Genomic DNA, 24322 nt, shown 5'->3' with positions numbered 1-24322 from the left:
CTCCACATTTCCACGCTCGGCTCTGGGACAGAGTCCGTGGCAATTATGTGGGTTGTGCCACGTGCCGGGCATTGTTCTCGGCACTGCATGCACGGTGACTCACCAAAGCTCGAGAAGCCCTCACCGTTCTCAGCCTCCTTTTCATACACATCAACTTCACACACCACGGAGGTCACAAAGAGAAAGACATGGACCAGAACCTAGGGTATCAGAGCCTTGGAGACCACACTCTTTTTTTTTTTCTTTTTTCTTTTTTTCGGGGCTGGGGACCGAACCCAGGACCTTGCGCTTCCTAGGCAAGCGCTCTACCACTGAGCCAAATCCCCAACCCTGGAGACCACACTCTCAGCTATCACACCACACCATCAGAAGCAGACACACCAGCGGTCCAAAGAGCATGGCATGCCTAGGACGTGCTATGCTGCACACAGCTAAACGACTCAGGTTTTCGGCCTTAAGAAGTGCTTTCCTCTGAGCGTGCTGGTCCGAGCCTGACGACATCCTGTTACTCTGGTGCCTGAACCACAGCACTTGCTCAGCCGTCCATCTGCTCCGTAACCACCGCGGAGCTCCCGTCCTGCCCCAGGCTCCCCTTGTCTAGAACACTTTATTTAGTCACTAGGGAACCACAATGGACTCCCATACCCCCACACTGTTCCAGACATGTTGGTTTTCTCTTGGGTTAGCAGACCCCTCAGGTTTAGTGATTGCGTGCCATACCCATGTGTCAGCTTGCTTCTACAGGTCCCTAGACTATAACCATGTCACCTCACCTCAGATGCACCCAATCACACCTGCAGTTTGCCTAGGTTGGCACTGGGTGTGGGTAAACTGAGGACTCAACCCTGTTCTGAGGAGTGTTACACTTTCCAGTCTCATTCTTGGGTTAATGTAACCTGATTCCCTGTGGTTGGGGGTCTGAGGTTCTGTATTCTTGCTGGTTTCCTTCTAAGTTGCCAGCAGCTGCCTCTGGGTCCTTCCCTCCCACATGGCCCTTCTATATTCAGGCCAGCAAGGGTTCCTAGAGTCTGACTGATGCCAGTCTCTCTAACTTCCTCATCTAGGACCCAACAGAAAACTCCACCTTTAAAGTAGACTTCCTCAAGCCCGTTCAAGGTCAAGGGTGCTCAGACACAGACCCCAGACTCTAGTCATCCACCAGAACCATCCACCTGCCTGAAAGGATGAGGCTCAAGAAAGTTCAGCATGGGGCAAACCAATGTGCAACGTGTCATCCCAGAGCCATTGCACCCACTATCTCCCTGAGGGGACATGGGACAAAAATGCAGCTTGGGGAGGGTTCAAGGCTTGGGCCTCCTGGGATAAAGCAGGGATTGTTCTGTACCTAAAATTGATCTAGAAAACTCTCTGACCATGGTTTCCATCTTGCCCACTCATGTAGGATCAGAGGCACAAACCAAGCTGCCTTGAAGTAGCTCATGGGAGACTCTCGAGAGCCACTGACCAGGCACACTGTCCCTCCCTCAGGAAGGAGCAGTGCGTAAGCAGAGGCATTGCAGCAGGAGTGGACATGAACGCTGGCTTCCAGAGAGAGCAGCGGTTCAGTTTTGGTCACCGGAAGTGGTGCCTGCAGCGCAGGTAAGAAGCGTCAGTCTAGCTTGCCGACTGCCATTTTAGCTGGCTGTGTTCTCCTCTTAAAAGTTTGTCTGGAGAGTGGTCATTGCTACCTGTCCTTGCCTTCCTTGACCTCTGACAGAGCTGGTCTGGAATTCCTTGGCACCTTGGTTAGGACTTCCAGGCTTCCCATGTCATCTCCCTAAAGTGACACCTTGCCCCTCACACTGGTCACTCAGTCTCCACCTCACCCCTGCTAAAGGACACAACAATGTCTCTCAAGGACCCAGGCCTCTCCCCCAACCCCATCCTACCGCCCTACTTACCTCTACAGTCTGCCCTGTCATAAAGCCCCCACCAGGAGGCATGGAAGGATGTCAGGTCTGGCCTCTCATGATTACCTGGAGAGTTCCAAATTCCAGGGACTGAGTACATGGGTGAGTGAGGTCCCTGGGCCCTTATATGTGATTGTATGTGTATCTTCATCTTGGAGTTCAGGAGTCTCCAAGGCTGTGACGTGGGTGGGGGTGTGGCATTGGAAGCTCTTTGAGGGTTAAATCCTAGGGTGTTTTGTTTGCTACAAAATGTGTCATCATCATCATCATCCAAGGAACTGATAGGGTTGAAGGAGAAGACACCTGGTTTCAAAAAGGAAGGAAACATGAACTCCCCAGAATACCTGCGTCATCTGGCTTAAGCACTAGGGACATGAGGATCTGCATTTGGAATCCTTCCCTGTGAGAGCATCACACTCTATTAGCCAAGGCTAGCCTTGAACTCACAGTCCTTCTGCTTCAGCCATCCTCAGTAATGAGGTTACGAATATATACCCTCAGACCCACTATGTTTGAATTCTGGGGTGGGTCCTGGGAGCTGCCTTCTGGGGCTCTAGGAATTCTCCACAGTCTTCTGATTACCCTACGGGCTCAGTTATGATGTCAAAGCTGTGAAAACCTATGATTTCCCACCTGGCCTGCTCGTCCCCTCTGGTCAGAGTGGGCATTTTCTCGTTGTGCAGAGCTGGGGCCGGTGATGTAAGTCACCTCATGGACAGCATTGCTGTAGCTCATGGATGTGGGTAGATGGGCTTTGGTTTCAGTCAGCAGCTCCTTAGCATACCTAGCCCAGCATGCCTGTCCTGACCAGAATTGTCCTGTGAAGGCAGAAGAATCCCCAAGGCCCAAGAAGAATTAACTACCTGAGCCTTGTTTTGATGGAGAACCTGTGCAGTGGTATTGAACCTGGGGCTATCCCTGAGTTCAAATCCCAGCTCTCACAGTTACTGGTTTTATTACACTTTTTATGGTTTTGGAAGCATGTTGTTGAAGCTCCCTCTCCCTTGTCTCTGTTTTTTCTCTTGCAACGAAAGAGAAGGTGGTACCTGCCTCACAGGGGCACCACAAACATACATATGAGGCATTATTAAAATACGGACCACCCACTTGGAAGTTCTTCCTATTACCCCCCACCACGGTGCAGGCAACTCAGCCACCACTTACCCCGTGACAGATCTGCTGTCCTGTACCACCTGGTACAGCACAAGACCCTAAAGTGCAGGGACTGGTCCTCTCTGTACACAAGGCCAGGTACTTCATAGATGAGTTTAAGTCCTGAAAGGAAAAAGAAAAAAATCCTAGTAAAGCTGGCCTTGTTGTCCCTTTTTAAATACTTATGGGTGGACACTGAGCACTGAGAGGTTCAGTAATTTAAAAATAGTCCCACAGCTCGCAGGGGTAGAAACTCTGTCTACAATGAGTCAACTCTCTTTTCTATTGAAATGCTTCCGAAGAAAAGGCTGTAGGGTCGGTTACTCCTCTAGCAGTGAGCGTTTCGTTATGACTGAACAACCCCATCACCAAGAGTCCCCTTCCTTAGTCTTCTGCAGCACCATCTGCTCTATTGATTTTGTATTTGTTTTCAACTGTGCATGTGACAATTAACTGTGTGTTGAGGGTGGAGGTCCTTGTCCACTAGCAGTCTCAGTGGTCCTGTCCGGTCCAGTCCGGTCTGGTCACAGGTTCTTGAGTAACCTAGAACTAAAGCTCTGAGGAATACAGGGAGTTTGGGAACCACCTGGGACTCTCCCAACCCTGGCATTTACCCTTCCCTACTTCGTGCCCAAATTCCTTGTAGTCTACATGGGCTCTGACAGCTGTGGGGCAATCTGCAGAGGGAGCCCTGCTCAGCCGGAAATGGGCCCTGGCTCTAGCCAGAAATCTGGCCTCTCCCCTTCCTGCATGCTCTCAGGGGAAGAAAGCATGGTGATTAATGGCGTTCTGATTCAGAGCTGCTGGGGGATCCAGGAGATCATGGGCACAGCTGGGCCACCAGGAAGTGGGCTGGGCTATGTGGCATCTATGCAGATGAAGGATGAAGGGCTGGGACGGCAGGTGTGCAGTGTGTGCAGCCTCCGTCACGCCAGGGATCCAGTGGCCTGGGGACACCTGGAGTCATTAAGGGCAAGATAACAGGAGGTCTCCTCAGGAGAGACCTAACCTGGGACCTTCTCCAGAATAAGGTGATTTCTGAATGAGTGGCTGGAGGCCAAAGCTAACATGGAAATGAATTGGGAAATGTTTTCCCAGCAAACATTGCTGCCAGTGGTTTTCAAATTTTCATTGTCTTAGAACCCATTTAAAATGTCGAATCTTGTATGAAGTGGTGATGTGTAAATCAGGTTAGAGCAAGTTTATTCTTTCATCTTTAAAATTTTCAATCTTTAAAATGGATTTATCATGAAAATTCACAGATAAACTATGCTTCTATTTACAAAAACTTGGACGTTTTAGACCAGGGATCCACAAGCTAAGACCTGTGGCCACCACCTCACTGTATAAATTAAGCTTTATTGAAACGCACGCTGTTCATTCCATGCACCTTTGGCTGCCTCAGTCCATCTACCCCCAAAGTCTGAGTAATACTCTCTGGCCTTTCAGATACTGCACTGACCTCTGGCCTAGGCATCCGCGGTCTCACTTAGCAGCTGCAGCTTCCATGCTGCCTTCTCTTGTCTTGGTTGGTTGGTAAGGATTAGGAATTAAGGAACTGAGAGCTTGGGAGATGGATAAATCACTTGTCCCAAAGGCACAAGGACCAGAGTTCAGAGTCCCGGCGCTCATGTAAAACGCTGGGCAGATATGTGGCCACCTGTGAAGCAAGCCAGGGCAGGGAATCCCCTTGGCAAGATGGCTAGCTACACTCAGCAGACTCAGCAAGTTTCAGATTCTGGGGGAGACCCTGCCTCAAAAAATAAGTGGGAAGTATCAGGGAAGACAGATGACACCCACTTAGGGCCTCTGCATACTTAACACATACACATACATGTACACACACAGAGAGACAGACAGACAGACAGAGAGAGAGAGAGAGAGAGAGAGAGAGAGAGAGAGAGAGAGAGAGAGAATTACAAAGAGCATCCTAAATCATTTTTGATAGCAAGATCTAAGGGTACACTGTGGATAGTGTACCCATATTTAGCTGTGCTGTGGGGCATTCCAGGAGGACTACAGGGGAGCACCAGCTTGCATCATCAACAGTATCTAACAGCTGCTTGGATTCCTTCTTGTTCCAAATGCCATTTGGATGGGAAGCCCACACTCCCTATACTTGGGAGCTTAACCTGGTGGTGCTGTCCCTTGTCACTGCCGGAGTAGGTTTTCAAACCTATAGATTCAGTCCTGAATCTAACCAGCTAAACAAAGTCACCCGGGAAAGAGCTCAAACTCATAGGTCCATCTTCCCTGACCCCATTCCAAAGTCTATCCCAGACCTAAGCTGGTGACTCTTTCCCAGTGCTGTAATGCAATGGGGAACGTGTTAGAACTGGTCCACTTTCAGTTACAGTGCTGATAGGAGCCAAAATGTATTTTTAGCACAGATTCATGCTGTAGTGATTGGAGAGCCGCCTCTGAAGGGCTTTAGTGGAACACAATCTGAAGACTGTCCTCAGCAAGAATTGGCTGCTCTTGTCCCATTGCTTAAGGATAATGGAGGAGTCAGGGATGCTGAGTGTCCTGTTGGGAAGCCCAAGAGAAAGGAAGGAGAGGTAGAGGAGGGGAGTGGGGATATCCTGGGAGCAGTGGGCAGAGAGTCAAGTCTCTGCCACAAACAGTCCTCCAGCAACACCAGAGGCCCTGTGACTCCTATCAAGGCTTCTAATGTCTCTAAAGTTAAGCTCTCCAGGCGCCTTTATGACTTACAGCTGTCTGCACAGAGGGCAAGGTGCAGATGCATGTGGGGACAGATGACAATGCACAGAGAGAAGAATGGGGACATTAACAGTGTCTTCTGATATGGCTGCCAGGGTCCCAGTGGCTCTATAGCAGGTCATTTGTGTTGGGGGGAAAGGGACACTTCCCTCAGAGTTCCCAAGCTGTTCCTTCTGTCTGCATTTCTATCCCTTGCCCCCTCCCCCTTACTCCATGGTGTCAGGGCATTAGGAACCTTTGCCACAAGGTTCTGGGGAGCCCTGCCTTCATGTCTGCTCTGATTACACATGCAGGTTTAAGAGCCTCTGGATGGGGTGGCTCTGCTGCCTCTGAACACCCAGTGGATGCTGCAAAGGCTTCTAGGGGGTGGTGAGTGAGCTCTGGTCATTGAATAAAAAGGTCTGTGGATGTGGGTGGTTTGTAAATGACAAAGGAACAGGTGTCAGGGTCCAGAAGAGGAGGAGGTGGTACAGTGGGTTGGGCAGTGGGTGTAAGCATTTAGGCAAAAGCCCACCAGCCTGGAATAAAAACCAGGAGTCCCGACTTCCAGACCAGCTACTGTTGCCTCCATGGTTCTGAGGGAGGGAGGGTCAGGCCTGGTGGCTTGGGACACTGTGGACTAACGAGTATACCCCTCCCTGTAGAAAAGACGTTTTTAGGTTTTGAAGAAATGACCTCATGTTTTTCTTATTTACATAGCCTGGTTTGTTTATATGGTCTTTTAAAAATAACCAACGTGTGCTAAGCTTAGCCTTTGCTCTCTAAGCCACTGTGTGGGGAGAGACACCTTTTTATCTCAGAGAGGGACAGCCTTGTTTCCCAGGACAGACGGGGGCAAAACAGGACAGGTAGGAAGCTTCGTGGTTTTTCCTGTCGCTTCTCCAAAATAACTCCACTCCCGTTTCCCACCCCTGGCCTGACTGGACACGGGGTAGGTCTCCTTCCGGGCAGCTGTGCTCCGTAGGCTCTCCAGGAGGTGTTAGAGACTCTGTCAACAAGCAAATGCGCTTCAATCTGAAGGCCTAGAACGTGGCATGGGGGTCCCAGGCCAAGCTAGACCACTGGGTTTGCATCCTAGCTGTGTGTCACTGGGCAGGCTACTTAACTTCTCTGTGCTGTGTCAAACACAGAGACAGCAGTGCAGATGCCAAGCAGCTCCTGTGGGGATCAAGTCAAGAAACATAATGTAAAGGGCTTGGCTCATTCCAGGTACACAGTAGCAACACTTAGTGTGTCTTCATAAAAAGCAGCCATGTTTCCTTTGGCATCCTTAGAGACAAGCAGACACCAGTGCAGAAGAGTACTAAGGAGTTCCAGCTTTGTCTCGTAAGTCACAACTTCTCCAAGCATTGTGCACAGGTGGCCATCTCCCCCCCCCCATACACACACACTCCAGAATTGCCTAGGTCCTTCTTCAACAGGCAGGTCTCAGGCCCATCTTAGGGGCTAGGAGGCTGCAGTGGGAGGGGCCAGAGGCACAGGTATTTGTTTCCTGTAGATGTTGACTGATAGCATTTTTCAGATCAGTGTCACCCATAGGAGGTGGGTGGTGGGCCTTGCCTGCCAGACTGATGTTAGGGGAGGGCGGAATGAAGAATCCTCACGGAGATCAGAGAAGGGTAGCCAAGCTCAGGTAGAACAGGTGACTCACCCAGGGCTACACTGTTAATAACTGCAGACATGGGACATGCTGATTCTGGAATAGGCTCCCTCTTGTGGGCTCGAGTGGAGGTGACCCTGGAAGAGCCACTGATGGAGAAGGAATAGACAGGGAGGTGAAAGGTGGGTTTTGTGCAAGCATAATGAATTTGAGAGGCTGAAGGGTGCAGCAGCTGGAAATGCATAGGGGGTTCAGGGTACCTGGCAGATGGGCAGGCAGGTGGATAAGCAGGTGGACCGGAGGGCAGGTGAGGTGTGCAGCTGCAGGAATCACTAAGGAAAACGGGCAAGAAATGAGCCTGGGGGCCAAGCAGGGTAGACGTGGAAGCTGAGGAATGAAGCCTGGGGGAGGAACAAGCTTCCTGTGAAGCAATAGTCAGGTAAGAAGAGTCAGACCAGGGCTCAGAGAGGTGAGCACAGGACAGGGTGGGGTGCACAGGGAAGGTGGGTGGCACCACAGGTCACTCGGGGAACTTACATTGGACACCACTTTAAAAGGAAGCCAGCCACGCTGAAGGAAACCGTGCCATAAGTAAATAAAAATGTCAATCACGTGGGGCAGGGAGGAGTTTCTGTTTGCTCGTGACAGTGTGCTCCTAGCCAGCATGGGTGCAGTGTGCTCTCCCTGGGAACAGGAACCGCCCATGTCTCCTGTCAGGACAAGTTTTGCCATCTTACTTGTTCCAGTGCTGTTGGACAGTGTGCTGGAATTATCCTTCCTGGTGGTCTGAATCCCCGTCCTTTACTGGGCCACACCGTCCTTTCCCCTCCCCAGCCATCAGTGAGACAGAGCAAAGCTTATCCAAAGGGTTTCACCTGCTGGGCCACCCACTGGAGAGTTAGTTACACATAGTTGGGAGATTGCTGCACTGCTAAGTCCACGAAGGGGTGTGCCAGCCAGGTGGGGCGTTACAGCAGCTTGGTCTGAGCAGCCGCGCTGGGGACACCTTTGTAATCTTGCTGTCTGGGAACAGCTGGGCCTAGGTCTGGAAAATGAACCCAAGGACCTGAGAGCCACACCCGGCCCTAGCCTCTCAGAACACCACTGTCTTCCCTTCATCGTAGACTAAAAACCAAAATCCTTCCCTCCCAACAATACTCACAATAACACACTGCCATGGTCAGATAGGCAGACTTTCCTGAAATGCAGCTTAGACACAAGGTCCTAGTGACAAAGCGGAATGCCCGTCTCTCCATATTCCAGTGGAGAACATAGGGTATGGAGCCGAGGACCTGAGTTCAGTTCCCCAACACACACCAGTTCCTGACACATACATTCTCTCTCTCTCTCTCTCTCTCTCTCTCTCTCTCTCTCTCTCTCTGTCTCACACACACACACACACACACACAGACACGCAGAGTCATATACACATGCTCACATGTATGTATGCACACCCATGCTCATACACAGACACACTCATATACATATGCTCACACATACATGTGTACACATGCATGCTCACACACTCATATACACATGCTCAAATGTGCATATGCACACAGACACACAAGAAAAGGCAAACACTTACATACATTTATAATATTTGTGAGTTCTTGCAGATACAAAGGTATACAAAATAAATATGAAGGTATTCTTTCCTTAAGCAAAATAGAGCCTTCCAGGGTCAGCTGTGGAATGAAAAGGTGGCATGGGGTTAGCAAGTTATGATAAGCTGGGCCAGGCGGTGGCCTGAGCAGGTAGCAAGCAGCCTGGGTGGGTAGCGTCTAAGTATGGAACCAAGGGAAGTGTGGGTGCCAGCTCTGTGGACAGCTGGGCAGAGCACTGGGCAGAGGTGGGGTCCTGTCAGGCAGGAACAGGAGGCCACAGTGTGCCTGGAGGGGAGGCGGTGGAGAGCAGGTCACACAGAGCAGCCTGGGAGGTCTGAGCTCAGCAGAGGGATCGCGAATGTGCTACAGCCCACCTGGCTGTGGCATGGGGACACCTGCATCGGGGATGGGGTAGAGTGACAGCAGGAGATCAGTACCTGACAATGACACAGACCAGGACAGTGACTACAAAGGCCATGCTGGGGTAGGTCTCTGACATAGTGTGGGATCCAGCCAGCATGATTCACTGAGATGGGACACCGGGCACAGAAGAGAGGCTTGTTTGTCTGTTTAAAACCAGGAAAGCCCGCCAAATGGCTTCACATGCACTGATGCTTCTCAAGCTAGTCCATGTCACCAAACCTCAGCTTACTTATCTGCAAAATGGGTCTCTAGGTAGATAGCTCCAAGACTCTTTCAGTCTCGGGCTGTGGGGTCTGGAGAGATCAGCAAAGGCTTTGAGGAAGTGGGTGGACCCTGTGACTTCGACCAAATCCAGCTGACAAGGAGGTGGGGAAAAGAGCAGCCAGGCAGAGGGCGATGAGACCAGGGACAGCTCAGAGCACTGGGCTGCTCAGGCAGGAGGGCCAGGAACTATTAATAGAGAGATGCTCTCCCTCCCCCCCAGTTCCCCAGTACCACACCCTTTAAAGCAGCCCAGCTGGTCTGGGGCATGAGCATGTTGTGTGAGCACCACGTTCCGCAATTTTTAACGTTTTCAGATAGCCATGCTCAAGCAGGAGTAAGCCTGGCTTCTGGTCCGCCAGAGAGTTAACCTCCTGGCCTGGCACTGCATAACCACAGGGTCTGCTGAGTGCAAGGAGACTCTTCTGTGTGGCAGCCAGAGTGGTAAGCCTGGTGGCTCTGGGCTCTGGCACTGTCCCGCAGCGGAACACACAGACCTCCCTTCACAGATAATGGCCTCATTGAGTATTGTGCCTGTGGCCAGTGCCCAGCACTGGGCAGCTCAGCCTGGTAAGTTTCCTCTCTTGGCTGCTTAGCAAAATATTTACACTATGCCTTTCTAGTAAGACAGTTCCTGGGAGCCAGCAAACAGAGGGAGCTAGAGAAACCCCCTCACTCCCCATTTCACCCCCACACCCACCAGCGACCTGCTTTCCATAGTGGGGGAAGGGTTTGCCACACACCCAGCATGGGTGTCTGGCTCCATTGTTGCTTGCCAGGGTTCTGTTGTGAAGCAGGACCTAGGACTAGAAGAAGCTAGAAGGCCTGGCCAGCTTCGCTATCCTCCCAGTGGCCTCAGTAGAAGAATGTGTGCTGATCTTAAGAGGCAAACATGATATGGCTGGTTGCTGCTGTCTTCCGTACTGCCTCCTTATCTCTCTCCTCTGTCTCTCCATATCTCTTGGGGGGGGGGAGCTTCAATGAGAAGAGAGGATACATTACAGCCAGCTCACTGCTGCCTACCCGCCCAAAGTTCCCTGAACCAGCCAGGGGAACATTCACTACGTCATCAGAGAAAATAGGAGCAGTATCTCTGTCCTCGACCCACCAGAGTAGAGGTCAGAGATCTCCCGTGTGGCCCTTTGGACAGAGTCAAAACCAGTCAAACATCACACGGCTCATCAATAAGAAGATGCCTTGAACATTAGGCCCCATCACTGTTGTACGCAAGACACGCATCCTCTTTGGCCCAGGATCCTATGTCGTCTGAGAATCTGGCTTAAACAATAGCGCCAGCTCGTAAAGATGTATGTGCAAAGATGCTTGTTGCAAATTCTAGAGGCAAGCAAACAAACGGTCATTAAAACTCAAGAGCAAAGTCAAGATCAAAGGCACTGCATTCAAACCATCGCCTGCCATTCAGCAGTAACAAGCAGACTGCGTGGCTACTTAGAAAGCAGTGTAGGACCCTGCTGCTGGCTCCCCCAGCCTCCATGGAGCTTTCCCTGGAATTCAGTGAAGACCCTTTTAGCCCAGGGTTCTTCCCTGTTGGGTTCCTTCAGTAATAATCTATCCTTGTCCTCTTCTACCCCATCTTACAGCAAAGAAGTTAAAGCTGGGGCCTAGCACGTGCTTGTTCCAGCCTGGTATTGTTGGCAGGCCCCTTCCCACCCTGGGTCCTGGCACTAACGGACAAGTGCAGGCTTTAACCCAGATGCTGCACAGGGGCAGCTGAACTCCTGTGGTATGGAGGGGAAGCCACATAGCAACAGCCAAGTGACAAGAGTGAGGCCACCTGCCCGGAGGGAGAAACTGGGCTTGCCATTCATAAGGTGTCACATGCCCCAGGGAGGCCTCAGGGACTAGGGCCTGGACATAGAACAGTAGTAGAAGAAGAGAGACTTGGGAACTGGATCAAAATTCTTTATGTTAACAGCAATTTACTTAATTCAGTTAAAGTGACGCTGTCGGTATTCCTGGGATCCTGGGTGCTTAGAAGGAGGCCGGGTTTTAAACGAGACAGACTCAAGCCAGTTTTAATGCTAGGTAAGTAACAGAATACAATAGAATGTATTTCTGATGGGACTCAGAACGGAGATCTCCAGCTGGAACAGTGTCCCAAACATGAGCTAATGCCTTAAGGACAGCTTGCAGGACCTTCTTATACCCCAGAAAAGCCAAATGCCTAGCCCAGAGCTGGCATGAAATCCTGGGAAGTAGAGGGGGTGGTGGCTTAATGAATGGCTTCCAACTTAAAACAACCAGGAAGAAATTACCTTCTTCATATCCCAGGGCCAAGGAGCGCTCCGGTCCCTCTGTGGTTGGGACACTGAACTGTGGAGATACCTAGGCAGCCCTTCTCTGACTGCCAGAGAGCTGCACAGTAGAATTACCAGGAAGGGCTTTCTGCTTGCTCACCTGCCCTTTCCTTCCCCCTCTGGTCTAGATCTTAGATCATCCAGCTCTCCTGAGCTGACCGAGCCTCTGTAAGTGAGTTACAGCCGCAGATCGATAACATGGAGCTAGCTAATTGATCAGGGCATGACAGACAGCACAGAGCCAAAGCCTTCTTGGATCTGCTTAGTCTATTGGGGTTTTCTGTTAGAAGCTCTTCCCTGATGAAAGGATACCTGGGCTGGCGAGGGCATTAAAAATATGGGGTAGTCAGTGTATATCATGTACTCCCCACATACGAACCAGCCAATCAGTGTTTAGTTCCTCTGAGAAATAAGATTCTCCCTCTAGACACAGATTGGCAGGCTCCAGGCTGCTGGCCTTTGATATCCTGTTTCCTCAACAGAAAACCAGATCTTTAGGCTCTTTTCTCTATGGTCCCAGACCCCTAAGGGTATTCCCACTATAGTCCATCAGCTCCTAACTACCCTTATCCTGCAGCCTATGTTGTGCACATCTCTGTCTCATTATGACACTGGTCAGGCCTGTGTGCCTGCTGCTGGACACAGAGGAGTGTGTGTCATATCAGCAGCTCCAACCCATGTATCTTAGGGCTAAGTTGCTTCAATCAATGCCATGACCAAAGATACACTGTGGAAGAAACGGTTTGTTTGGCTTACCCTTCCATATCTCTGTTCATCACCGAAGAAAGCCAGGACAGGAATTCAAACAGGGCAGAAACCTGAAGGCAGGAGCTGATGCAGAGGCCATGGAGGGGTGCTGCTTCCTGGCTTGCTCATCATGGCTTGCTCAGCCTGCTTTCTTATAGAACCCAGACCACCAGCCCAGGGATGACTCCACCCACAATGGCTGGGCTCTCTTTGATCAATCACTAATTAAGAAAATGCCCTGCAGGTTCATGTATAGCCAGACCTTATGGAGGCATTTTATTAATTAAGGTTTTCTCCCCTCAGATGACTTCAACTTATGTCAAATTGACATAAAATTAGGCACTGAAAACACCATGGCCCCAAGAGCCATGGGGACTTATGATACTCTAAGAAACATTATGCAGCCTTGGGGTTCTCAAACCAAATGACTACGACCTTTATGCCAAGAGAAAGAAGCCAAAGCCAATGGACGATGTTGCTGGATGATTCTGTTTCTGTGAAATTTTCAGAGAAAATGAACTCACAGAGATAGAAACCTATGGGGGACTTGGAGGAAGGGAATGAGAAGTGACTGTTAATGGGTACAGGGATCCTTCATAGAGTGATAAAAACGTTCTGGAATTAGATCGTAGAACAGCCTTGTGGTGTTTGGTAGAAGATACACTTGCGTTGTGGATACAGCTCAGTCATGGAGTGCCTGCTGGCATGAATGAGGTGTTGGGTTTCATCCCCAACATTAGAGGTGGACAAAGACTATATTGTGTCATGTAAACATAACTTTCACCAAGTATAATGACTTACACGTATAATTCCAGTGTTCAGGAGGCTGAGACAGGAGGGTTGCCATGAGTTTAAGACCAGCTTTGTCAGTCTCCAGGACCCACAAGTGGAAGAAGAGGACCCATTCCTGCAAGTTGCCCTCTGACCTTTACATGCCCGCCATGACACATGCACATACATGAGCATGCAAACACAATAATGGAATAAATAAATGTAATAATAACAAGTGATAAAGGGCATATGCTCGTAAAGGATGAATTTTATGGTATATTATTGTGTATCCATTTATCCCAAAGTAAATGACACCTCTAAAGAGTCATATCTATGAAAAAGAGGCTGGATCAAAATTTAGAAAAATTTCCCAGATGTGGTGGCACACACCTTTAATCCCAGCACTGGGGAGGCAGGGCAGGTGGATCTCTGTGAGTTCAAGGCCAGCCCGACCTACATAATGAGTTCCAGAATAGCCAGGACTATACAGAGAGACTCAGTCTCAGAATACAAAGAAAAGAGTTTAGAAAATTCTACTTATTAACAGATTAATGTACCCTCTTGTTTCAGAAATCAAGGGTTCAGAATTGAGGCAACTTTACAAATGCTCCACTCTCTGACATTTCCCTTTCTTCATCTTCCCATTCAGTCCCAAACACCCACGTGTGCCCACTCAGTGTCAACCATGGAACAAGGAAGGGATCCAGACACAGGTCCCTCCAGTTTCTGTGGAAATGTCTAATGGGAAGGGTGCATGGACAGTCACAAGCCTCCCCCACGGGTGTGCGCCGTCTATCGCTGACAGCTCCCACTCAAGTGTTGACTCAGCAGCTCGTCTCACGGAATTGGGGAGGAGAATGGGAGTTACCAGAGAGTCAGGAATCAGTGGAGGGACGTGGTCAGTGGGGACCAGGTCACAGAAGAACAAGTCCTGGGACTCTGTCATCCAGCAGGGTGACTCCAGTCAAGAATATGTACTGTACATTTTAGAAAAGCTAGCCAGAGGATCCTGAATTCTCTACATCGTGAAGAAGGGGTAACAGGGAGGTGTCAGATATGCTGATGATCTGATTGGATCATAGCATTGTCTGTATGATCTGATCACAGAATTGTATGTATACAGGTTAAACACCACATCATAGCTGATAATATATAAACGTATGTAACAAATGAAACCAAATGTAGGTCAAAAGGCGTTGGCAGCTCTCACTACCACAAACAGGTGCTATAAAGGACCTGGGCTGGAAGACAGGGTCAGGTCCTCTGGGGCAATGGTTCTCAACCTTCCTAATGCTGTAATCCTTTAATACAGTTCTTCATGTGGTGGTGACCCCCAACCATAAGATTATTTCTGTTACTAATTCATAACTGCAATTCTGCTACTGTTATGAATCATAATGTAAACACCTCTACTTTCTGCTGGTCTTGGGCAAACCCTGTGAAAGGATCATTTGACCCTGAAAGAGTTTACAACCACAGGTTGAGAATCACTGCTCTGAGGGAGAGAAGCCCTACATACTTGGACCCAAACCTCTGGGGAAAACCAAGCAGAGGAATGCGGGGCTGGGAGAGATGGAGTTCTGAGAAGTGATTGGGTGGGCCCTACCGGCAGGTGGAAGCAGGGCTGACCCTAAACAGAAGGGATGGACCAGCGTGTGCTTACCTTGCATGGCTGACTCAGTGACCAGCCCTCACAGTTGTGGCTTCCACTAACCCCTCACTAGAGCACCCCTTTTGCCTCTGTCCAAGTACCTCAGGAGTCTCCCTGAGTAATGCCCAGGAAGAGCAGCTGCATTCACCCTGCTGACTGGGTGTAATGTCTTGACAATCAGAAACGTGTCTAGGCTTTCTGCGGGCTCTGGCCCAGCTCTGTTACCACTCAAGTGCAAAGATGAGGGGTGGCTGGTGCTCTGCAGGGGGTCTGCAGTGTCCTTACTCTGAGCCTTTGTGGGGTCATTTCTCATCTCTGCTAACCACCAGCATACCATACTAGTTCATAATCAGGACAGGACAGGAAGCCAGAGATGAGTCAGATGCATGACAGGACCCAAAAAACGTTTGGAGTCCTCAGGGAGACTGTGGCTGAGGAGAGGCCCAGATTCATCCCAGCTACTGCTGCCTCTGTCCCCTCATCTGCACAATGGGTGATAAAGTTCTTCCCAGGGCACTGTTCAAAAGAACTCATCAGGCATGATATGATGTCTAGACGGAGTGCTTACAATCTACGGACAGACAGACAAAGTTGTCATCAACTGGTTCCCTCCTAGGGATAAATTTTGGTAGAAACAAATGAGACTGGGCTATGAAAGCTAAATTGTACACTAATTCAATGTGGGAGTACTCTGGTTATCACTGGTGTCATGGAGTTGGAGGCCCACACCCGTGGAGGAAGGGACAGTGGTGGCCTCAAAGAGAAATGGGTGACAAGTTGGTTTGAGCTGGACAAAGAAAGGAAGAATGGGGAACAGGCAGCTATCAGGGAGGTGTTGAGCCCCTAGCAAGCAGACAGAAAGGACAGAGGGACTAGGGTGCAACTGAGAGGTGGGGGGAAGGAAGAGTGAAGATGACAAGGGTGGGGGTGGACATCCTGGGTAGAGTATCTTGAGAAGATGCAGGAAGATGAGACAGCTCAGCTCTAGTACAGAGCCCAAGAGCCAGAGCATCAGTAACCATAAGCACAGAGATCCAGCAGGAAGTCAGGGCCAGGGCCAGTCCTGCTGGGCTAACCTAGACTACGGATAAGAAGGAGCCAAAATGTCTTGGCAGGTTAGACCTCAGAATGCAACTGTACAAAGCACCCTCTTTCTCACTGGGGGTGGACCTAACTGGGTTGTCACCCACCTAACTGGGACGCCTGCAGGATAGGGGCAAAGCCGGGCCTCGGGCCACCAAAGCTCATACACTGCAGTTTCCCCTTGTTTCCTTGCAGTGATGCAAAGGGGTGGTAACAGCACACTCCCCAGCCACTTGTAGACCTGACCCTTTGATGAAGTGTGTACCTGTGGACGTGTACATGACCTTATCTACCTTGGTTTCCTCATCTGTAAAACAGACGTAGAAACATGATCTACTGCATAGACTTAAGGACTGTGTGTCTAGGGTGCTTAGCAGTGGTGTGCACCACTGGCTCCCATCAGCCAGCCAGCCCATCAGCCAGCCCATCAGCCAGCCAGCCCATCAGCGAGCCCATTAACAAGGCAGCCCACCATCAAGCCAGCCCATCAGCAAGCCAGCCCATCAGCCAGCCAGCCGCCCTTGCTTCTGGCCCAGCTGTTCTGCAGTTTGTCATTAGGTGCACTCCATCTTTCTTAAACCACCAGACCGTCTTCAACAGGCTGTTCATTTTTTTCTCCTGGTTTGTCCTAGGCCTATTTCAGTGGAGAAACCAGGTTAATGTTATGATCCATCAAATTCACACTTCTATTCATTCATTCACTTGTTCACTTGTTCATAATGCAATGGGCAACCAGCAGCCTGTGCTGGGGGCTTTGGGAAATGAAGAGAGAATTCCCACAGTGTACATCTTTGGCCCCAGGATCAGCCCACAGCCTGTGGCCTTTTGCCAGGTGGAATTTTGAAAAATCACTTGGCTTGGGTGGAGAAGCATGAAGGACAACTGAGAACTGCAGCTGGATGGCAGGGCCTGTCTCTAGGGGCGTTTAGAACTCCAGAGTTGTCAAAACAGGAATATCTGGGTCAGGGCCTGAAGTGAGAGTTCTTGACCCAAAAATAAGGTTGGAATTCAATATTTATTAAGATTAACTGAACTCCCATGGGCCTCAAGGAACTGGCCTGGCTATACCTTGGCCCATGGTATCCTCTGCAATACTGCACTTGGGGACACCAGGCTACTCAGGTGTGAGGCCTGAGGCACCACTGCCTTGCCTGCTGTCAGCATCCTGTACCATCCTCCATGCAGCTGATTTTTAGGAATTGGTCTTTGTGTCCCTCCTTGGCCTCCCAACAGCATCCCCTTTAAAAAGATGGATGAGAGCTTCCTCTCTCCATCCTGGGAAACCCCAGTCAGCCACCAGCTTCAGTCTTCTTGTTCCCCCAGATCTATCCATCCTTTGATAAATGCCATCCACGCTTCTGCAAGGCACATGAATGAGATGGGCTGCCCTGCACTAAAAGAACTCATTGCACAGGAGAGAATGGCCTCTGAACAACTGAGTTTCCACCTGTGAGAAACGAGAAAGAGGGCACCATGCTCGGGAAACAGGGACTCTGGGAGCTCGGTGGAGAAGTTGAGGGTGGAATAGTGTGTTCACCTGAGTCCTCTGGGCAACAGAACTAAAAGGACACGGACACACACTTATAGAGAAGCAAAAATAAGCTTGACATTGGCAACGGGGCTGGTGGGTTATGACAAGAAATTTTAGCTTATGACAGAGTAAAGGAGAAGCATCTGAGGTCAAAACAGCACCCACTGTGCCAGGCACTAGAGACAGGGTCCTCTAAACAATCCAAGAAGAGAGGAACAGGGCAAAGAGAGTGAAGCTGAGAGGAACGGTGAGGATGGGGTCCTTTGACTCTTACAGTTGAGATTCAGTAAGTGCAGACTCTGGAGGGCAGACCATGCATGACCTGCAGGGCATAGGGTAGCCTGTTAGCTGTCACTTCTTCCTAATAAAGCTGTCAATTGATTCATCAGGCCCACCCACGTTATAGAAAGTATCGTGCTTTATGCAAAGTCTGTGGCTTTAAATGTTAATCTCACCTGAAAAATGACTTCACAAAATCTTCTAGAATAATGTTTGATCCATATCTAGGACCATGACCTAGCCAAACTGACATGTGAGATTAACTAGCAGGTGGATATGAAGGACGGCGAGAAGCTTGCCATTTGTGTCGGAGAGATGAAGAGCGTATCAGCCAACAGAAGCCTCAGTTTATGCTGGGAGAATTCTGTTTACACAGAAGGGACGAGAGAACGGAGAGAGGTGTTAGAGATACAGCCCCCTGAAAGAGACCTTGAGACTCAATCAAGCCTACTTAAAATGAGCTTCACAGAGTCCTAAGCTGAGGAGTCACGTATGGCTTGGACTGCTTCTAGAGCAGCAGTTCTCAGCCTGTGGGTTGTAATCCCTTTGGCAAACCTCTGTCTCCAAAAATATTTACATTAAGATTCATAAGAGTAGGAAAATTACAGTCATGAAGTAACGAAAATAGCTTTACTGTTGGGGGCTCACCACAACATGAGGAACTATATTAAAGGGTCTGGAGCATGGGATGGAAACCCTTCCCCTGACTCCTCCTGGGAGGCAGTCTGACTCCTGATGGGATCCATAAGCTGTCAGGCTCCCAGGAGAGCAGGGACCATGGTGTGGGAGCATCAGCTGTGCCGTGAGGTAGACACTACGGGGTTCCGTGATGATGCCTCTCCATTAGGAGGCCGTCTTTCCTTTTGGTGTCCTCACTGCTGGAGCTCTACTTTCTCCCTGGGAGGCATCACGGTGAGTAGAGAAGGCATTTTTGAAAGAATGACATCACAATAGCTTTGAAAACAAGCTAGGAAGCCCTCCATGGGCCATGAATATGTGAAGTCTTAAGAAAATAGGATACATATGTGGTGGATAAATAGAACCAGAGCCAAAAGCATCAGCCCTGACCCCAGACATCTAAGTGATTGTCATCCCAGAAATGCCAAGCACAGTTCATGTCAAACACCAACAAAGCAAAGAGCTGGCCTGGCTGCTATGCTCTTCCCTCTTCAGAAGGGGGGGTTAGGCCCCTCCCCTAATGCGTGCAGGAGGCAGAGGCAGGCATATCCCATGGAGCTGTCTCAAGACCAGTGTGAGAGGCTAGGGATGGGGTTTAGTGAACTCCAGAAGGTAGTGTGGGACAGAGAGTGTGTAGAGGTCACTCATCCTCACATGAAGCACACCATACTGGCCACAGGAAACATTCTTCTTGGACAGGGGTGGGAGCTCCCTGCCTGACTTCCCATGTGCAGACCTCACTGAGAAACTTGCTTCACACTCTCACCAAGATCCCTGACGTGGCTTCCCAGCCCCATTCAGGATTAACCTGTCAGAGAAGAGAGCCAACGCTACAGGAAGCCCAATGTGGCTGATGATCTCATCAGACTCTTCCTTCTCTTCTGCTGTGGTAATAGAGATTTGAGCAGGCCCCGGGGCCAGCCAGCTAAAGGCCATAGTCCTAGCCTTCCGGGGAATGAGTTATGGCCTTGTACTGGTGTGAACTGAGATGACCTGCACTACCCAACCTGCCCACTCTTCCTCAGGCCTCTGACTGTGGCATGGATGTGATGACGGGAAAGGGTAGCCATGCAGTGTTGGGGACAGAAGAGAAGGTTTAAAGATGGCTTCACCACTCCTCAGCTTCCAGACCAGCCCCGGCCCTGGCACTCTGACCATCACATTAGACAGGAGTAAATGTTTACCTTGTCTTTGCTCCTTCTTATGGGAGTTCAAGTCCATACCCTCATGTAAGCACCAGCTTCCCAATGCAGTCCCTGATGCATAACCAGGACCACCAAACAATGAACCAATAACACAAAAAAGAAGACCACGAGGCAAAGACCAGCAAAAGCCTATTCCAAGTCAGAGATAAGCTAAATCAACATTAGTGTGCTTAGCAATAAAGAACACTTATTCCATTTTAAACAATTTTTATTATTTTTAATGATGTGTCTGTGTCTATATCTGTGGCTGCATGTGACTGCAGGTGTCCTTAGAGGCCATGATCCAAAGGAGTCAGAGCTCCTGGAAGCTGTCTGACAGGGGTTCTAGGAATCAGACTCAGGTCCTCTACAAGAACAGTGTGTGTCCTTAACCGTGGAGCCATGTCTCTAGCCCAAGTTTATTTTATTAATTTAAATTAACTGGTTTCTGTGAAAATAGAACAATGAGAGGAAAGGAAATAGTTGTGGAAAATTTAAATTATAATGCCTGAGGAAAAGTTAATGGGTAAACTGTATGACACATGGATGTGGGTAAAGACCACGTGATCTGGAAGTAAAAACCAAGAAAATCCATTGTTTTGGTTTTTTTTTTCTGGTGGTGGTGGGGAATTAAGAACTGAATTTCATTAAATTCCATATCAATCAATGAGGAGAGCCGGAGTGAGCCCTCAGACAAGGGGTTAAACATGAAGAGTGGCTAGAAGGGCCAAGTATAGCCGAAGAAATGTTCTACAAGTTAAAGAAACATGCACAGGCTTTAGACTAGAAAAGGATTCAGGACAGGGCTTGTTAAAACTGAACATTTAGATTCATTTTGGTGAAATTCAAGAGAAAGAAAAAAAACTGATGTTAAGAATTTATGGTCAGTAATATGAGATGCTCTAACCAATCCTATTACTATTACTGAGCAATTCTTCCAAAAGTTTGGAAGATGGAGCTTTGAGGCTAAGAGTCTTACTGTGTCAAATTTAGGTAGGAAAATAAAAACATGTTTTACAAATGAGAATTAGAAAAGTTTCCACAGCCTCCTATGCTTTCTAGGGGGGGAAAGTTTGGAGTTCTATCTGTCAATCAAAATTTTTACAATATTCTACAATTTTTGTCATTTAGAAAGTCTTTAAGACCAAAAAAAAGTGCAGAATGAACAAAGCAGAATGAAACAAAAATGTCCACCAAAATACCATTGAATTAGAAGCTCTTTGCAGTCGATACTCACTGGCTAGGGAAAGGAACTGTCTCAGGGCAGTGGACGTGGGGATACCAACCACTCTCCAGGGCAGGCCCTATGTCCAGCACCAAATCAGAAACGGTTTTAAAGAATCTAAAACTATGATGCCTCTAGATTGAAGAAGTGAGTGAAGAAAACTGTAAATGTTTGTGACAAAGTTTCATTGCTGCAGAGTCCCCTGTTTTCACTTGGGCCCATTCCCACCAGCTGATGACATTTATCATCAGGCTGTGCAATCGCTTCTCCTATTGAATTATTCTATGGACTAAGTTATAATATGGAAGCAAACATGGGTGTAGGGACACAGGACGGTGTAGCTAGAGATACAATGAAAGCATGAAGGCAGACAGGAAAGTAAGGTGCAAAGAGAGAGTGTGGACATGTCATTGTTCATAGCATAACTTAGGTGAATGCTGAGGGAGAGTCAACACAAACCTCCCCTCAGATTCAGATTCAGATTCAGATTCAGAGTCCAGTGGAGATGGCTTAATTCTATGGATTGGAAAGCATGTACATGGGGGAAATTAACAGCCCTAGATCCACAGCAGAACCCTCTGGTCAGTCCTTGATGTGTTTATGCTTCTGAACATTGGCTGCACCATGATGATTTGAGCCTCGAATGCCCCATCAACGTGTGATTTGGGGGAAGATCATTTATGTAGACAGAGATAAAGCTGAGTGCATCTGTGTCCCTGGCCCTGTGTTCCAACTCCTGAACTCTATACACCTAATGCACACACAACACTGGACAGGCATCCAACATGCTCACGATACTGAACCACACTTAGTCACCTTGTCATCTTCTGTCACCTTTGTCACCCTTATCATCTTCTGACCTCGCCCACAACTACTTCCCTTTCTCCTTGGTGCAATCCCACTTTTTCTTCAGAGTCTGGTGTATATCTCTATAAAGCCATGCTTGTAATCCCTACCAGCTCCCAATTACAAGTGCAAAGCCCATGCCTTTTTAAAGTTGAGGCATAACATACACAAAAGTATATGCCTACACAAGCATAAGCCTGTAATAGTAGTTGTGCATGTATACATGTATAATACAGACCTATGTAATAAATATGTAACCACATCAAAGTGTAGAGCATTTCTGTCGACCCAGAAAGCTGCTTCCCAATATTCATGCTCTTTCTCTCTCCTACCCCTACCTCTCTCTCATTTACGGAGGGAGAGGACTACTGGTCTGCTTTATAAAACCATAAAGCACCCTTTACCTCATTTAATATCTCTAGATGCAGTCGTACAGCAGGTAGTCAATTGTGTGCAAGTTCCTTCACTTGCTACTATATCTGGAAAACCTAAGTTGTTTTTTGTTATTTATTTAGTATATATACAGTGTTCTGATTATATGTAGACCTGCACACCAGAAGAAGGCACCAGATCAGATTATAGATGGTTATGAGCTACTATGTGGTTTCTGGGATTTGAACTCGTGAGCTCTGAAAGAGCAGCCAGTATTCTTTTTTTTTTTTTTTTTTTTTTTTTTTTTTTTTTTTTAAGTGCTTTACTATGAGAAAAACTCACAGAACCACAAATAGCCCTGTTACTGGAAAGTTCTAATTAAACAGTGAAGTTTGACTTTTGCCTTGCTTGAGATTCCTTTTTCCTTATTTTTTTTTAAATTTTTTATTATATATTTCTTTACTTATATTTCGAAGGTTATTCCCCTTCCCGGTTTCCTGTCCATAAGCCTCCATTCCCTCCCCTCCCCCTCCCCCATATGGGTATTCCCCCTATACATCCCCCTTATTGCCCTCCCCCATATTCCCCTGCACTGGGGGTCCAACCTTGGCAAGACCAAGGGCTTTCCCTTCCACTGGTGCCCCAACAAGGCTATTCTCTGCTACATATGCAGTTGGAGCCCTGGGTCAGTCCATGTATAGTCTTTCGGTAGTGGTTTAGTCCCTGGAAGCTCTGGTTGCTTGGCATTGTTGTTTTTATAGGATTACAAGCTCCTTCAACTCTTTCAATACTTCCTCTAATTCCCCCCAAGGGGGTCCTATTCTCAGTTCAGTGATTTGCTGCTAGCATTGACCTCTGTATTGGACATGCTCTGGATGTATCTCTCAGGAGAGATCTATATCCCGTCCCTTTCTGCATGTATCCTTTTAGCTTCATCAATCTTATCTAGTTTTGGTGGCTGTATATATATGAGCCACATGTGTGTCAGGCTGTGAATGGCTTAACCTCTGAGCTATCTCTCCAGCCTCCAAGACCTAGGTTTTTAATGCTTATAGAACTTCTTTGTTCTTTTCTATTACTATGTAATAATTACTGGGTGGAGACCAACATTTATTTATCCATTTGATTTGCTGTTGCCATTTAGGGTGTTTCCAGGTTTTTGCTGAAGAAAATTGCTTTGAGTATTTTTGTTATTATTTTTCATATACAAATACATATAGTTTGGTAGGTATATCCCCTGGAATGGAAATTCTGGTTCAGAGGTAGATGTGTTTGGCATTAGTATTTGTCAACCAAGTAGTAAATGAAGTGTTGGTTCTGCTGGCCCAGAGCTTTGCCATCCTTAGTGCCAGTGTGGTTGTTTCGTGTTAGGACTTCTGGTCTATAGGCCGCTGTTTACTGTGTAGTTTCATAGTGAGGGAACATGTTGACTTTCTCCTTACATGCTGTAATGTTCTGCTTTCAATCATGAGTCCAATATGAATTCAGGAGAAATAAAACAAATGACAGTACTGTAAGCCATACAGACTTCACAGATACAAAGTATTCTTCCTCAGCTAGACAAGATAGACCTCAAGATACAGTATTTTACTGTAGATAGATCAGATAGACGTAACAGGTACACAGGGTTTTACTTCAGGTAGACCAGATAGACTTCACAGATACACAGTATTCAATCTCGGGCAGACAAGATAGCCCTTATAGATGCAAATATTCTACTTCAGGTAGACCAGACACTGTGCCCTCAGAGGGCTGGTGAGATGGCTTAAGAGGTAATGATGCTTGCGGCCCAAGCCTAAAAAACTGAGTTCTATTCCTAGAACCCATGTAAAAGTAGAGAAGAGAACATTGCCCTCCAGCTACCATATATGCATCATGGCATGTACCCATAATAATAATTACTATTATTATTTTATTATTAGAAATGATATATTTAGTAAGATTTCAATATACAAAATCACAG

General features: G+C 48.1%; 1 protein-coding gene across 1 annotated transcript in view; it reads left to right on the top strand.

Annotated features, from left to right (window-relative positions):
- Hivep3 (HIVEP zinc finger 3) overlaps window positions 1–24322 on the top strand; it is a 315153-nt gene that overhangs the window by 245799 nt on the left and 45032 nt on the right. The window contains 1 exon segment of the mRNA XM_032899121.1: window positions 1403–1599. The gene's annotated coding sequence lies outside the window, so the exon portion shown is untranslated.

Source organism: Rattus rattus, chromosome 1 (assembly GCF_011064425.1).
Source record: "Rattus rattus isolate New Zealand chromosome 1, Rrattus_CSIRO_v1, whole genome shotgun sequence".
Taxonomy (NCBI): domain Eukaryota; kingdom Metazoa; phylum Chordata; class Mammalia; order Rodentia; family Muridae; genus Rattus; species Rattus rattus.
The sequence above is the reverse complement of the archived record's forward strand: the minus strand, read 5'-3'. Positions and strand labels throughout refer to the sequence as shown.